Genomic DNA, 15,021 nt, shown 5'->3' with positions numbered 1-15,021 from the left:
AAGTTGATGTAATTTCCTGTTGACATTCATGAACGATACATTTTCCTCTACTCCTAAGCCAGTGGAGAAATCCTGTTGTCAGTGCATGATCTGCCTTGGGTGAGTGAAAGAGGCAATAGTGAGAATTGTCGCTGATAATTAACTGGGCATGCGCAGTTTAATTTGTTTTTAAGGAAACATATTTCTGTAAAATAATTGTCCCTTGCAGTTTATAAGTTTTTATAATCAAAGCAAGGTGAGTAGTGGGTTGATCCCATTATTAATTGATTTCTTGATCTCCCCACCCTCATTTTTCTCTCCTGATGTTCATGGACATGTACCTCCCTTAGCCCCTTAGGTCTCTGCTCATTTTGTTTTGTGGTACAAAAGATGATCTGCAATAACACTTCTGATTTTCCCTTTCTCTTTGCAGGGAGCACTGCAGCTCTGCACAATATGTATTAAATCAGGTTTTCCTGAGGAGTTAGGGCCAAATCCACATCCCAACACCCCAGCACCTGTACCCTGATATGTTATTTTATTGAAACAAGTTGCTGCTGAGTTAGGGCTATAACACTGCCAGATTAGAGATTCTAGTACATCTACACGATGCATTTTGAATAGCTATTTACCTACTTGTTTTGGAGATGATAAAAAATGTTTTATTGCAATTCTAAGTAATATTTTGCTGCCGGCATGTGCAGCTTGTACAGAGACTTGTATATATGAGCTTGGCATGGTTATGATGTTGTGCGCATCTCCATTTCTACCCTTCCGCCATGCTGAATTTTATTTGGTAAATTTCACATGGATATTGAGATTGAGAGAGATGATCTGCAGGATGCAGTTGGGGTGATATAATAAAGAGAAGGACAGTTGCGGAGTCCACCCATATTTTATTTTTTATGTAAATCAAATTATTTTTGAGGCCTTATACATTACAATATAATTTTCAAAAACTAGTATAATAAAATTTCAAATAGTCTCTGCATTGATATCAGTGAATTGTATCTCTTGTACTTTTGTGTACTTTTCACTGAATATATTAAGAGGTGGTTATTCTAAATGACTACTGGCATTCTGAAAAAACAGAATACTAATTTGTGAATGCAATCGAATGGAAATTTGGCTAAAACACTTGTTCAGTGTATGGCTAATTGAGATTTGGTAAAGTTACTACTTGCTTGCCTGGGCTGGGTGATAGTTTTGAAGTTTATCAACTGAGGAAATGAGTATTGTGCTATGGTATTCTAAACCAAAACAAACAAGCAGGAAGGGTCTTTAAACCAATTGGAGTCTGATCCTATGTTTGTTGGGTCATGATCTGAAAAACAGCGATAATACAATTACCAGCTCAAGTCATGTGTGACAGCCATAGTTTGACTCAATCACTTGGATCCTTTCCAATCAGGGAGGGTCATTGGTACTATGCTATCTTTAAAATGGTTGTGGTGAAATAAATAGTCAAATGGTATTAAGGTAGACTCAGCATATAAGATTTCTCATTTCTCAGTGCAACACTGCTCTTTTAGACCTGGTTAAAAATCACACAACACCAGGTTATAGTCTAACAGGTTTATTTGGAAGCACTAGCTTTCGGAATGCTGCTCCTTCATCAGGTAGTTGTCCTCCACATCACTTTTTGACCTGTACGTGGCAGATTCAATCAACCCACCATTTTTAAACAGTACATTCATGTTTAGGATTGCAATCACCTTAGTTCATAGGATCAAGCAACTGACTCAAACGGTATTGCTAAGGAGATGCGCAGTGGTTTAAGGCACACCCATACAAACGACATATGGTCGAAAAGTGTGGTGCTGGAAAAGCACAGCTGGTCAGGCAGCATCCAAGGAGCAGGAGAATAAACGTTTTGAGCATAAGCTCTTCATCAGTATGGTGATTGATAAACCAAGATGGCTTCTTGTTCACCAACACCGGGACTTCATGTTTAGTAATTACCATGCAGGTGGACCCATATTTCTTCAAGAATTTTCCAAATCCTCAAAAGGTTGTCTACTACCAGTCTGAAAGGATATGTTGTATGATTGTAAATATTTGGAAAGTATTAAGAAAATGAATGATTTTTGGTTGTCCAGTTGACTTGCACGTATGAGAGCTGAACATGTTAATGTTAAGAACATTCATAAGCATCTGATAGTAAGGAGAGCAAGTATGATGAAATTATTTTCAAAGTTGGGTCTAGTTATAGTTTCTAGTTTTAGTATTAATTTAGGGTACTTCAATCAGTTGTGGTCTCAGACCAGCGACCTCAAAAAGAAAAATTGACTGGACGGTATGTAAGGAAAATATCAAACTGAAACATTTCTTCCCTTTTATTGCTGGACCAAAATATCACTGCACACAAAGCATTACAGCTTGTGGGGATGGGAATTGAGCATTCTGTCAAAAATAATTAAAAATTCAGCCTATCATCAGTTGCATCGTTGAAAGGTTTTGCCTTATTGTGGATTGGTAACAACATTTTTGGTGTAAATATATTTAGGTCATTTTTGTCTGGCTTAATGAAAAAGATTTATTCTCTTGTACTTGTAGCCAGCATGTCAAGATGTGCTATTAAATTAATTTGACATTGAGTTGAATTTCTCTCTTAAAATGACGATGTATTTGCTATTGCTTAATTATCCATGGTATTATATATTCACTTAATATTCATTTGATTGGTTAAGGGGTTAAAGGATGGTGTGGCAATCCAATCATGCTGCAGAGAGACAGTGACCCTGGAGACTAGAGGAGCTGACGGGGGAAGATTTGAGGGCAGTACACATAATGGTTAGATAGAGGGGTAGATTGTAAATGAAGAAGAGGGTAGAAGTTAGAACAAGATTAAAGATTGTGGGAAATATGCAAATATTGGAGGCTGTGGATTACCTTAATGGGGGTGAAAGGGGTGCAGAAAGAAGTGATATGAAGAAAAAGAGAATTAAAAGTGTACTGGATTATAATTATGTGATACAAGATCCCAAGGACTTGGTGCACAAGTCCACTAATACACCAACAGATAGCAAAGCAGAGCCAGAGGAGTAAGAATAGCCATGCTGGGGTCAGAAGGAATTGTGAGAATTAGAAAAGAGAGTTATCCCTTAATATAAATAAATTACTTTTCAAAAGAATAAATAAAAGGCATTATTAAAAATATATAATAGGCCAGGACCAATGGAAGCTGGATAATGGGAGGGATGCTTCCCTTATTAAGAGTGGGGTGAAGGTGTTAGGTAGCGCAGGTGCTAGATTTTGGCTGTATAAGCTGAATTGGAGTTGGGTTGGAAGTCGTTGTTAATAAGGGAAAGAGTTGCAGGCCTTTCCATTTCAGTGTGAGCATTGGGACAAATTCCTCCACTGCACATTAAAATAAGATTACATATTCGTATAAATTGCAGGTGATATCCAATGCACAGTTGATCTGTTAGAATACTTTCGTGTTCTGCTTGGGGATTTATCACTATTAGCAGTGTAGGGTAATGCACACACACTTGAGCAATCAAATTCATTTCGCTTAGGTCACCAATTATCCCCTTGACTCCTTAGGATTCATCTGATTCAGGAATTACGGATACACTAAGTTTGCAGTTGACACTTCTGTAAGGAAGTCTTGATCCACAATCAGTAATTGTATTTCTTTAGGTGTGACGTTATAGAGAGTAATACGTGAATGACCCAACATGATTGTTGAGATCCAAGGAACCTGGATGCCTATATGAGTTTTTAAAAAAAGTTATTATTTCATGAGATATGGCTATCACTGACTGGGTATTAGTTGTCCATCTCTAATTGCTGTTAAGAAGATGGTAGAGAGCTGCCTTCTTGAAACACTGAAGTTCATAGGTGCAGATATACTCACATTGCTGTTTGGAAGGGCGTTCCAGGATTTTGACCCAGTGACTGAAGTCATGGGAATGGGGTTCCAGATCAGGATAGTGAAAGGCTTGGAGGGGAAATAGGAGTTTTCTGTGCCTCTTGCTGCCCTCCTCTTTCCAAGTGGTAGAGATGGTTATATATTAATTATGTAGATTAAACTGTGGAAGGTATGATTGGGAAATTTGAACATAATTGGCGTTTTGCAGCATCAAAATCAGATGGGTAGTTGATGGTGAAGAGGATGGCTGTTGACTGCAGGCACATATCAATAGTGTGGGTGAATCAGTGAAATGTCAAATTCACTCTGGAGACATGCGAGGTTGTGCACTTGCAAAGCGCAAAAAAAGCACTGTAAAAGGGTGAGTTGGGAGGGGTATAAAAAATGAGTGACCTTGGAGTACATACTTACAGATCCCTGTTGGCAGGACAGGCAGGAATGTGATAAAGGAGGGATGCTTTCCATTTATAGAGCGAGGGATTGAATACCAGAGCAGCAATGTAAATCTGGAACTATAGAGGTTCCTGGTTGGGCTACAGCTGGAATTTGTGTGAATTTTGTGTTGCCTGACAACAAAAAGGACATAATTGTTCCAGAGAAAGTACTGACAAGATGTCAAAGAACATTGCCAGGGCTTGAAAATTGGAGGTACAAGGAAAGATTGGGCAGGATAAGGAAGAAAAACAGAAATTGCTAGAAAACCTCAGCAGGTCAGGTGTAACCTGTCAGAAGGGACACTGGACCTGAAACATTAATTCTGCATTCTCTCCACAAATGCTGCAAAATCTGCTGACTTTTCCAGCAATTTCTGCTTTTGTTCTGATTTCCAACATTCACAGTTCTTTGGGGTTTGTTTTTCCATATGCTAAGGTTGTTTTCTTTAGAGACAGAGGGAGCTGAGAGGTTACTCCATTGTGGTGTACAAAATAATGAGACATTTGTGTAGAGTGGACAGGGAAGGTCAATTAGCAGGGGGCACAGATTTAAGGTGCTTGCGCAAAGGATTAAAGGGACATGAGAATCATTTCCACCCAGGGAGTGGTGAGTGTCTGGAATTTGCTGCCTACTTTGATGGTTGAGGAAGAAACCCTGAACTCTTTGAAAAGGAGTCTAGATCTGCACCTAAAGTGCTGTAACCTGCAAGGCTATGGACCGGGCATTGGAAAGTTGTGTCAGTAACATCTGGAGTGAAAGTTTAACTCAGTGAATGACAGCCAGTCCAGCAGGCTGTTTTGTCCTGGGTGGTGTTATGTTTCTTGAATGTTGGAGATGCACCCATTGAGGCAAGTGAAGAACATTCCATCACACTCTTGATTTGTGTCTTGTGGATGGTGGAGAGACTTTGAGGAGTCAAAAGATGTGATACTGAGATAGAATTCCTAGCCTCTGATGTAGCAGTATTTATATGGCTGGTCCATTTCAGTTTCTAGTCAATGGCAGTTGTTGATGGTTTGAGTTCAGCAATGGTTGTGCCTTTGAATGTTAAGAGGAGTTTGTTAAAGACTCTCTTGATGGAGATGGTCATTGTGTGGTCGTTGTATTCCAAACATATTGCCTCTTATTAGCCCAAGCCTGAATGTTGTCCAGCTCTTGCTGCGTATGGACACAGATTGATTCAGTGTCTGAGTAATTGCAAAAGTTGCTGAATATTGTGCATTCAATCAGCAAATATCCCCGGTTTTGACCTTATGGTGGAAAGGAGGTCATTGAAGAAGATGAAGATAGTTAGGCCTGGACACTACTCTGTGAATTTCAAGCTGTGACGTCCAGGGCCTGAGATAATTGGCCTCCATCAACCACAACCATTTCTTCTGCCATCGGAATGACTTCAACCACTCCATGCCGCACACCCAAACCCATTTCCATAGACATAAATTTTCCGGGGTTTCTATTGCCACATTAAATCAAATGCAGTCTTGATGTCAAGAGCAGTCATTCCTGCCTTACTCCTGAAGTTCGATGATTATTCCTTGTTTGGACCAAGGTTGTGTTGAGGTCATGAACAGATTGGCCCTGGTGGAAACCAAATTGAGTAGATTAATGCTATGTGGGTGCCACAGGGTAGCACTGTTGAGGACCCTTCTGGCACTTCTCTGATAATTAGGAATAGACTGACGGGTTGTAATTGGTTAGATTTGTCCAGCGTTTTACTAAACAGGACATACCTGAGCAATTTTCCACATTGTTGGGTAGATGCCAATGTGTAACTGTGCAGGAACAGCTTGACTAGATGTGTAACTATTTCTGGAGCATATGTGTTCAGTACTATTGCCTGGATGTTGTCAGAGCCCATAACCTCTGCAGTAATCAGTGCCTGCAGCGATTTCTTGATATAACATAGAACATAGAACAATACAGCACAGAACAGGCCCTTCGGCCCACGATGTTGTGCCGAATATTTGTCCTAGCTTAAGTACCCATCCATGTACCTATCCAATTGCCGCTTAAAAGTCACCAAAGATTCTGACTCTACCGCTCCCACAGGCAGCGCATTCCATGCCCCCACCACTCTCTGGGTAAAGAACCCACCCCTGACATCTCCCCTATACCTTCCACCCTTCACCGTAAATTTATGTCCCCTTGTAACACTCGGTTGTGCCCGGGGAAAAAGTTTCTGACTGTCTACTCTACCTATTCCTCTGATCATCTTATAAACCTCTATCAAGTCACCCCTCATCCTTCGCCATTCCAATGAGAAAAGGCCTAGCACTCTCAACCTATCCTCGTACGACCTATTCTCCATTCCAGGCAACATCCTGGTAAATCTTCTCTGCACCCTTTCCAAAGCTTCCACATCTTTCCTAAAGTGAGGCGACCAGAACTGCACACAGTACTCCAAATGTGGCCTAACCAAAGTCCTGTACAGTTGCAACATCACTTCACGACTCTTGAATTCAATCCCTCTGCTAATGAATGCTAATACACCATAGGCCTTTTTACAAGCTCTATCCACCTGAGTGGCAACTTTCAAAGATCTATGAACATAAACCCCAAGATCCCTCTGTTCCTCCACCTCACTAAGAACCCTACCTCACTAAGAACCCTATCGCATAGAAAAAAATCAAATTGGCTGAAGACTAATGTCCAAGATACTGGGAATCTCAGGAAGGCCCTGACGTGGATCGTACACTCTACACTTCCGGCCAGAGATGGTTGCAGTTGTTTCAACTTTCATATTTTGCGCTGGACTCACCTCTCACTAGGGGTCAGGATATTTGTGGAGTCTCCCCTTCCAGTTGGTTGTATGTTTATCTACCACCATTTATGACTTGATTGGGCAAGAATGCAGAGCTTGATTTAAACCATTGAGTGTGGGTTTGCATAGCTCTGTCTATTATAAAATGACTGTAATGCATTTAGCCAACATCAACTGTTTGTGTTGCTCTGAGGCATCAAATTATTAGTCTTTGTTTATGCTTGAGTTAGTAATACCCTCAACCCCCCACTACCTGCACCCATGTGCTCCACGTCTACCATCTCGCAATATCTGTCCCCTTAACCTTAACCCATCCCCCTACACCTCACCCATCCACCCCTCACACCCTTACCCTCATTAACCCCTCCTTTCTCTCAGTCCCTTTTTCTCACCTCCAACCTAGCTCACCATCTCCCTCATCCCTACCCTCCAACATCAAACCCCTCACCTGCATATCCGTAACTGCTGGCTTGAACTCTCCCTGCATTAGTGACTCATTCCAACATCCAGTTAGACAGAGTCTGGAAGTAATGCAGAGAGGAAGAGCTGGGCCTGTTTAGGCAATGAGTTAATAAACATTGCATAGAAGCAGCTTGACGAAATTAGAAAATGACTATAGTTTAGAGAATATGTGGTGAGGAGGAAATGGATTTGTTACTGGATGGTAGTGATAGGGTAATGCATATGTACAATATTTCTCAACAATGTCTAGAGGGAGTTGTGTTCCTTTGAATTGTTAGAGTGGGGAATTGGATGTGATTTGCTAGGTGTCCCTGTGCTACAATTCATTGAATAATGTTTTTTCTATTTTTAATATAAAATGCAATCATATGCACAAATTATTATTCATATAAATGTATTATGCATTAGAAATGTATCATTTATGTTTCTCTCAATAATTTTATTATTCATTAAGCCTGTAGACTATTATTATTTACACGAGCATCACAAAACTGTGATTATCTTATTAAACTGTGACACTTACATAGAGAAAGCTTGCTATGTTACACTGAGAGGATTGCAAAATTGAAGGATTAGTTTTGACTCGCAACAGCTACTCCTTAAAAAAGAGTTCAGAAAAAAAAATTGTATCTTCTCTGTGCATTTCAAAATTCTGAAAATACATGAAAGAAATGTGCAAAAATAAATACTTCTGATGGCAGTGCCCAGAATCAGAGAGCCATTAAAGTTTGGGCTTTGGTGAATTACTTGGGCCAACTCAAGTATATTCTTGGATCTTTAAAATTTTAAGTACCTCTTTGTTACTTTCTTCATGGCAGAATGCCATTGTATGTTGTAATGTCGCTGCCAACATTGTAAATCTAAAATGAATGCAGTCCTAGCTTGAAGAAGCAGCTTCAAACCCGAATTATGCTAATTTCTTCTCAACGAAATCAGAACTAAGCGTGGCAAGCCCCTTGCTCAGCTATACATTAGCTCGTAGGACTCCCAGTTATTCATGTTGGTTGGAGCGAGGTTGCTGTTGTGACTTATTGAAGTCAGAAGGAGTAGCAGGCTTCATAACTTGACTTCAGGTATAAGTTCTCAGAATTATCTATTAGAGATAACAGTGTTTGACCTCCTTGATGTAAAAGGATCATAAGAAACTCTGCAATGCTTTTTTAGAAGGGTGATACCTCACTGACTTGTTAGAGATTTTTGAAGTAACTAGGTTTGTGGTTATAGTGTTCTGTTGACATTGTACGTAGCTTTTTGAAATTCAAAGTGTTGCACTTATTTTTCACATAATTATTTTACAAGTCAATTTTTTTGCCTATCCCTGTTGCCTTTCAGAAGGTGGTGGGGAGCTGCCTTCTTGAACTACTGCAGTTCAAGTAGTGTAGGTATATCTGCAATGTTGTTACAATGGGTGCTGCAGAAATTTGACTCAGCTGAAGTGAAGGAACAGCAATATAATTCCGAATCATGATTGTTTATTCCTTGGAAGGAACTTTGCATCTGTTGTCTTGTCCTAAGTTTGGAAGGTGATGTTAAAGAAGCCTGAGTAATGTAGTGTGCCTTGTAGATGGTACCCATTACAGCCTCTGAGTTCTGATGCTGGAGGGAGTGAATTTTGAATGTGGTTGATGGGGTCCCAGTCAAGTGGGCTGTTTTGTTCTGGATGGTGTCGAGATCCTTAAGCATTATTGAAACTAGGTGCATTTAGGTAGGTGGGGATTGTTTCAGCACATTTCTGATTTATCAAGTCAGGAGTTGGTCGCTGTTGAATTTGCAGCCTGTGACCTGATCTTAGAGCCATTGCATATATCTAGACCTTAAATGAGGCTAGACTACATAATAAGAAATTCATGTAGAAAATGTGTTAACTTGTTGCATTTTTATAGGTAGCAGGCTATTAATGGCTATGGTTATGTGTGGAGACCAGTTGCAATTGGAGTCCTCGAGAACTGCTGTTGAGGCTATTGCTTTTCTCCATCCTCATCAACAATCAGTAACTCATGGACAAAGATTTATGTTAGCGATTTTTGAGAAGATTTGTAGCTCAGGTTGTAAGTTAGCTTGCTGAGCTGGAAGGTTTGTTTTCAGACGTTTCGTCACCATGACTAGGCAACATCATCAGTGAGAGTCTCCGCTGAAGCACTGGTGGTATGTCCCACATCTCTATTTAGAGGTCTTAGTTTCCCAAGGTGGGTGATGTTATTTCAGGTTCTTTTTATCGAGGGAAGGTAGATGGGTCTCAATTGATGTATTTATTGATGCAGTTCCGGTTAGATTGCCGTGCCTCTCGGAATGTTCGTGTGTGCCTTTATTTCACTTGTCCTAGGACTGTGTGTGTTGTCCCAGTCAAAGTGGTGTCTTTCTTCATCTGTATGTATGTGCCTAGGATGCGAAAGGAATAAGCAAATAGATCTTGCTGTATTGGAGTATTAGACTTGCAATTCTTTAGTACCATTTAAAATTATAAATGCACTTTTGTATATGTAGAGGTTAAGTCCAGTGACAGTGTATAAGTACTGGGAAAACTTGATAAGAGAAAGACCTAGGTGCCATTGTATATAAGTTGTTGAAGAAATATAACAAATGCTGTAATACCATTGAGGAGGTGAAAATGGAGTACCAGGAAAATCAAATATCCCTTCAAGACAACCGAATGGTGTCGCTTCAGGGTTGGGTTTCCAGATTGCAATCTAGTTTATTAACTCTTCTTTATCACAGCAGGCTCAACAACTTGGGCTTTTTATTCCAGGGGAAAAAAAAAGCTTTTGAGGTGTTCAAATTGAGCCCTTTTGAAATAATTAAAGGATTAGATCTGGTTCATTTGAATGGGGTATTTCAGATAGGGAGGTTAAGAGATTCAGACTATGAGTATAAGCATAGGAGTACTGTAAATGTTAGAATTTATTTATTTGACATTTCATGTAATGAAAGAGGAATTACTACCGATAATTAAAAGCAGTGTTGGCTTGAGTTTCTTGCTGCAACAATAATCAATATACTATAATAATCTATATTGGGGTGGCATGGTCGGTCAGTGGTTAGCACTGCTGCCTCATAGTGCCAGGGACCTGGGTTCAATTACAACCTCGGGCGACTGTCTGTGTGGAATTTGCACATTCTCCCGTCTGCATGGGTGTCAGATTAGACTAGATTCTCTGCAGTGTGGAAACAGGCCCTTCAGCCCAACAAGTCCACACCACCCCTCCGAAGAGAAACCCACCCAAACTCATTCCCCTACCCTATATTTACCCCTGACTGACACACCTAACACTGTTTCCTCCGGGTGCTCCAGTTTCCTCCCACAATCCAAAGATGAGCAGGTCAGGTGAATTCCAGTTTCCTCCCACAATCCAAAGATGAGCAGGTCAGGTGAATTGGCCATGCAAAGTGTTCAGGGATGTGTAGGTTAGGTGCATTAATCAGGGGAAAATGTAGAGGAATGGGTCTGGGTGGGTTACTCTTTGGAGGGTCGGTGTGGACTTGTTGGGCCGAAGGACCTGTTTCTACACTGTAGGGAATCTGATCTATACAAAGTGAAGATGGGGTAACTGCCCCACATTCTGCTTTCTTTGGACTTGCTTGATCATCTTCAGGAGGTGATGGACTTGCTAGTTATATACTATCTGTGGTTTATAAATGTTCATTGACAGAGTGAGGAAGGGAAACAGAGTGAGTTGTTTAAGGATAGGATCTTTGGCTTCTTGCCATCAAGAGTTTGGGAATGGTGTGAATTCAAAAGTGTGTCAGAGGTTGGTTAGTTGAAAAACAGCAAGGAGAACAAGGTGGATAACAGATATTGAATTGATAGTTCAAGGGGAAAGATAGGACATGTTGGGAGTCAGAATTTAAGAGGCAGAATTTAATGAAGACTCTGGGAGCAGGAATTATGGTAGGTGGAACATTGAGATCATGACAACATGTTCAGATTAAGAAAAATAAGCTGATAGTAAGGCGATGGGCTAACCTATACAAGATTCCTACTTTGTGCTGTACTTGCATGCCATGAATAATCATTAAATGTTTTTGAAATTATGTCCTATTTTCAAAACTATATTAGTGGTGTACAAGAGCCCTGTAACACCCAATTCATGTTCATGTGAAGTATCATGCACTGATTGGGTTTTTGCACTTGCACCTAAGATGTCTTTTTTTTGACTCTGCAGCATATGGGAGTGGGGCAGGAGTATGGCAACTTACCTGAAAGCTGAGGACTGACAAGGGCAATTCCTGGGTAGGGTGATTGTGGTAGGTTTGTGTGGTGGAATGGAAGGGGAGTGTGAGGGAGTATGTTGGGATCAGGACATGGAAGTGTGGAAAATGTTCACTGGGAAAAGCTTGATGTGATTGGAGAGTGGTTTTGATGTGATTGGGTGTGATTGGAGAGTGGTTTTGAGGGCAATTGATTTTAATGATGCAGAGAGTGTTGAGTGTATGTTTGAAGGCAGCTAAGGATTATGAAGAGCTGAAAACAAAGCAATTAAACTGGAAAACAAAGATTGGTTAATGTGCAACCTATGATGTTGATGCAGAGCTTATCTACTTGTCTGGTGATCTCTTCAGCTTCTCTGGACGTGCTGAACTGCCAGATAATGGTGGGATACTCCAGTGGAAACCCAATGCGAGCATGTATAATGTACTTTATGCACCTGCCACTGGCCCTTTTAAACTTTCATGTGAATTGTTAGAGTGTCTGTTCCCAACATAAAAGCAAAATAGAGCCAATTTCTGGTTTCACTGTTGGGAACTGTATGGCAGTATTTAAATTCTGCCCAAGGTGTAGTGGATGCACAAGTGATAGGGAAAAGGCATAGGAAGTTTGCTGCCGAGAGCTATGTTTTACATCACTGTGTGCACCTTTGCAATTATCAGTGAGTCATTTCACTAACTTGTTATGGCACAAGAGAAGAAAGAAGAAGAAGAAGCAAGTAGAGTTGGAGGTGGAAGGAAATAGTAGCAACTGAATAATTGTGGTGGGTGGGGGTAGGAGGGAGCAGGAAATTCATTTGTTAGTGTGTAAAATCATCATATTATGGTTTCACTAGAGCTGTCACGCTCAAAATAATAAATTGTATGCAGTAAAATTTCAGATGCAAAGTAATTGCAATTTTAACTTTGCTTCATAGTTTAAAAATTAGATGCAAAATAAAAGCATCAAATATTCATAATTCATTTGTATCTCTGCTTTAGAATTATACAATAATCAGATGCCTTCAACCCAGTGGCTAATTACAGCATAGTTACGGCATTCTGCCCTGCAGTCATCACCACAGATTTTTTGTAGTTTATGTAATTGTAATATTCCAATTCTGTTTACTTGTACATGTAGCACCTACACTGATTTTTTTTCTTAGTTACAAAGTGAACATACAGCTTTATTACAACTTATGATTGACCTTCTTCATTTCTTATGGTGCCATTTTAACTAATTGATGAAGATAGTTTTGCCTGTAATTCACCTATTGCATCTCCTTGTCAATTGACTGAATGTTTCTTCTGTGATAGTGATGTTACAGCAGTTTGTTCTTTTAATCGACACTGTTTCTGGTCTAGTTTTATTTATGGTTGGCATTGGTTTGATATCAAAACCAAAGCCAACATATAAATTAAGGTGCTAGGAAATGAAGTGCAAATTGTAATTTGGTCTCGCAGTTTACATCGTTCTTGTAAGCATCTTGATATTACCTTTAGTAATCTTTGTCATCTGGAGATCTTGATTAAATTATTATCATTATTTGCCCTTCTGGCATGTAAACCCCTTGATTTAAAATACAGCATATTTCTTGCTCTTAACCATATATGGTATCGTATTCAACCTAGTTGGCTAGTTTTGAAATAAAACAGATATTTTCCATGGACTGTTGAAATGATCACTTGAGGAAATGAACTCTGTTTTATAATTCCACATTTACTGGAGAATACCATTCACTCCCCTGTTCAACAAAAATGATGGTCAGAAAAAGAGTGGCTTGTCCATAAAACCTGGCCCAAGCAGAGCTTTGCTTCAATCACTATATCTACAGGAATCGCCTCAAATGTCTTTAATCCTCCAGTAAAAGAAAAATCATTTACAATGATCTGCAATAAAGACAAACAATTTGTCTTCCAATTTTCTACCAATAAGTAAAATTAAGGTGAATTTTTTTCCAAGATTTGAGTCTTAAGTTTTGAATTGATAGCTATGTGATCAAGGAACTTTGGTGTTTCGAGTTGAGGAGTTGGAGTCTCAACTACAAGTATTGATGCACATCAGGAAAGGGGAAAGCAGAAGGCACAGTAGTTAAGGGCCAAGGTAAGATGTACTACAGGAAAGAAAACGCTAGGTCTCCTTCTGTCACGTATATTTTACAGTGAGAAAGACAATAAATTAAAGTGAAAAGCTTTTCCAGTATTGTCATGATCTGTCATTATTTTGAATAGTTTTAAGAATAAGGAAAGAAATAGAAAGATATAGCTTAAAAGAGAATCCATCAGGATCAGGAGATAATGCAACAAATGCAGCACATTCATCATGGATGACTTTAATCTTCATCTTCAGGATACAAGATGCCATGAGGAAGAACCAATAATGTATTTGTGACAGTTTTCAAGAACAAAATATTGTGGATCCAACCAGAGGTCAGGCTGTTTGGATCTGGTGATGCATAAAGAGGGTGGTTTAATAAATGATGTCAGAGTAAAAGAATTCAGTTTGAGAGAAAGAACTTGGGTCTGAAACAACTCTGCTAAGCTTAAATATGGAATTAAATATGGAATAAGTGTAGAACTGACTGGAGTGGACTGGGAAAGGAGTTCAGCAGCAAAGATGCTTGAGGAAGATGTCAGGCATTTAAGAAAATAGTTCATGGGTCACAGCAAAGGCATATTCCCATGAGGAAAATGGATTCTAGGAAGGGGATGAATGAACTATGCTTAACTAGTTAAGGATAGTATCAAATTGCAAGTAAAAACATATAATGTGACAAAGGTTAGTAGTGAGTCGTGGGAGAGTTTTAAAGAACAACAAAAGAGGGCCAAAAAAAGAAAATACATTTTGAGAGTAAACTTGCTATCTGTCTTGATGTTACTTGCAAGAGCTTCTTTATATATATAAAAATGAAGAGAGAAGCCAAAATGAACCTGACCACTTGGGGAATGAGCATGTAGAAATAATATGGGGACCCAGGAAATGGATTTGAATAAAAACTTTGCATCAGTCTTCACAGTAGAAGACACTAATAGCATTTCAAAATTACTGAATATTCAAAGGGCAAAAGGAGGAAAAAAATAAATACAGTAGCTATCACTACATTAAAAAGTGTGAGGGCAACTAATTGAGCTAAAGACTAATAAGTCCCCCGCACTAACAGGATATATCCCAGGATATTAAATGAAGTAGTTGCAGAGAGAATGGATGCACTAGCAGTAATCTTCCAATCTTCTAATAGAATCCCTACATTGTGGAAAGAGACGGTTCAGCCCATCGAGTGAGCACTGTGACCCTCTGATGAGCATCCCACCAAGATCCAACACC

At 39.5% G+C, this 15,021-nt stretch overlaps 1 protein-coding gene across 5 annotated transcripts in view; it reads left to right on the top strand.

The window, feature by feature from the left end:
- Positions 1 to 15,021, top strand: part of hecw2a (HECT, C2 and WW domain containing E3 ubiquitin protein ligase 2a) — a 335,739-nt gene that overhangs the window by 36,444 nt on the left and 284,274 nt on the right. The window contains exon 1 of one of the 5 annotated variants that reach the window (XM_043692902.1): positions 81 to 99. The exons of the other annotated variants lie outside the window; for them this stretch is intronic. The gene's annotated coding sequence lies outside the window, so the exon portion shown is untranslated. Of the gene's footprint in view, positions 1 to 80; positions 100 to 15,021 lie in introns of those variants that run through there. 5 annotated transcript variants of the gene reach the window in all.

Source organism: Chiloscyllium plagiosum, chromosome 7, assembly GCF_004010195.1.
Source record: "Chiloscyllium plagiosum isolate BGI_BamShark_2017 chromosome 7, ASM401019v2, whole genome shotgun sequence".
Classification (NCBI taxonomy): Eukaryota; Metazoa; Chordata; class Chondrichthyes; order Orectolobiformes; family Hemiscylliidae; genus Chiloscyllium; species Chiloscyllium plagiosum.
This window is presented reverse-complemented; position numbering and strand designations above follow the sequence as displayed.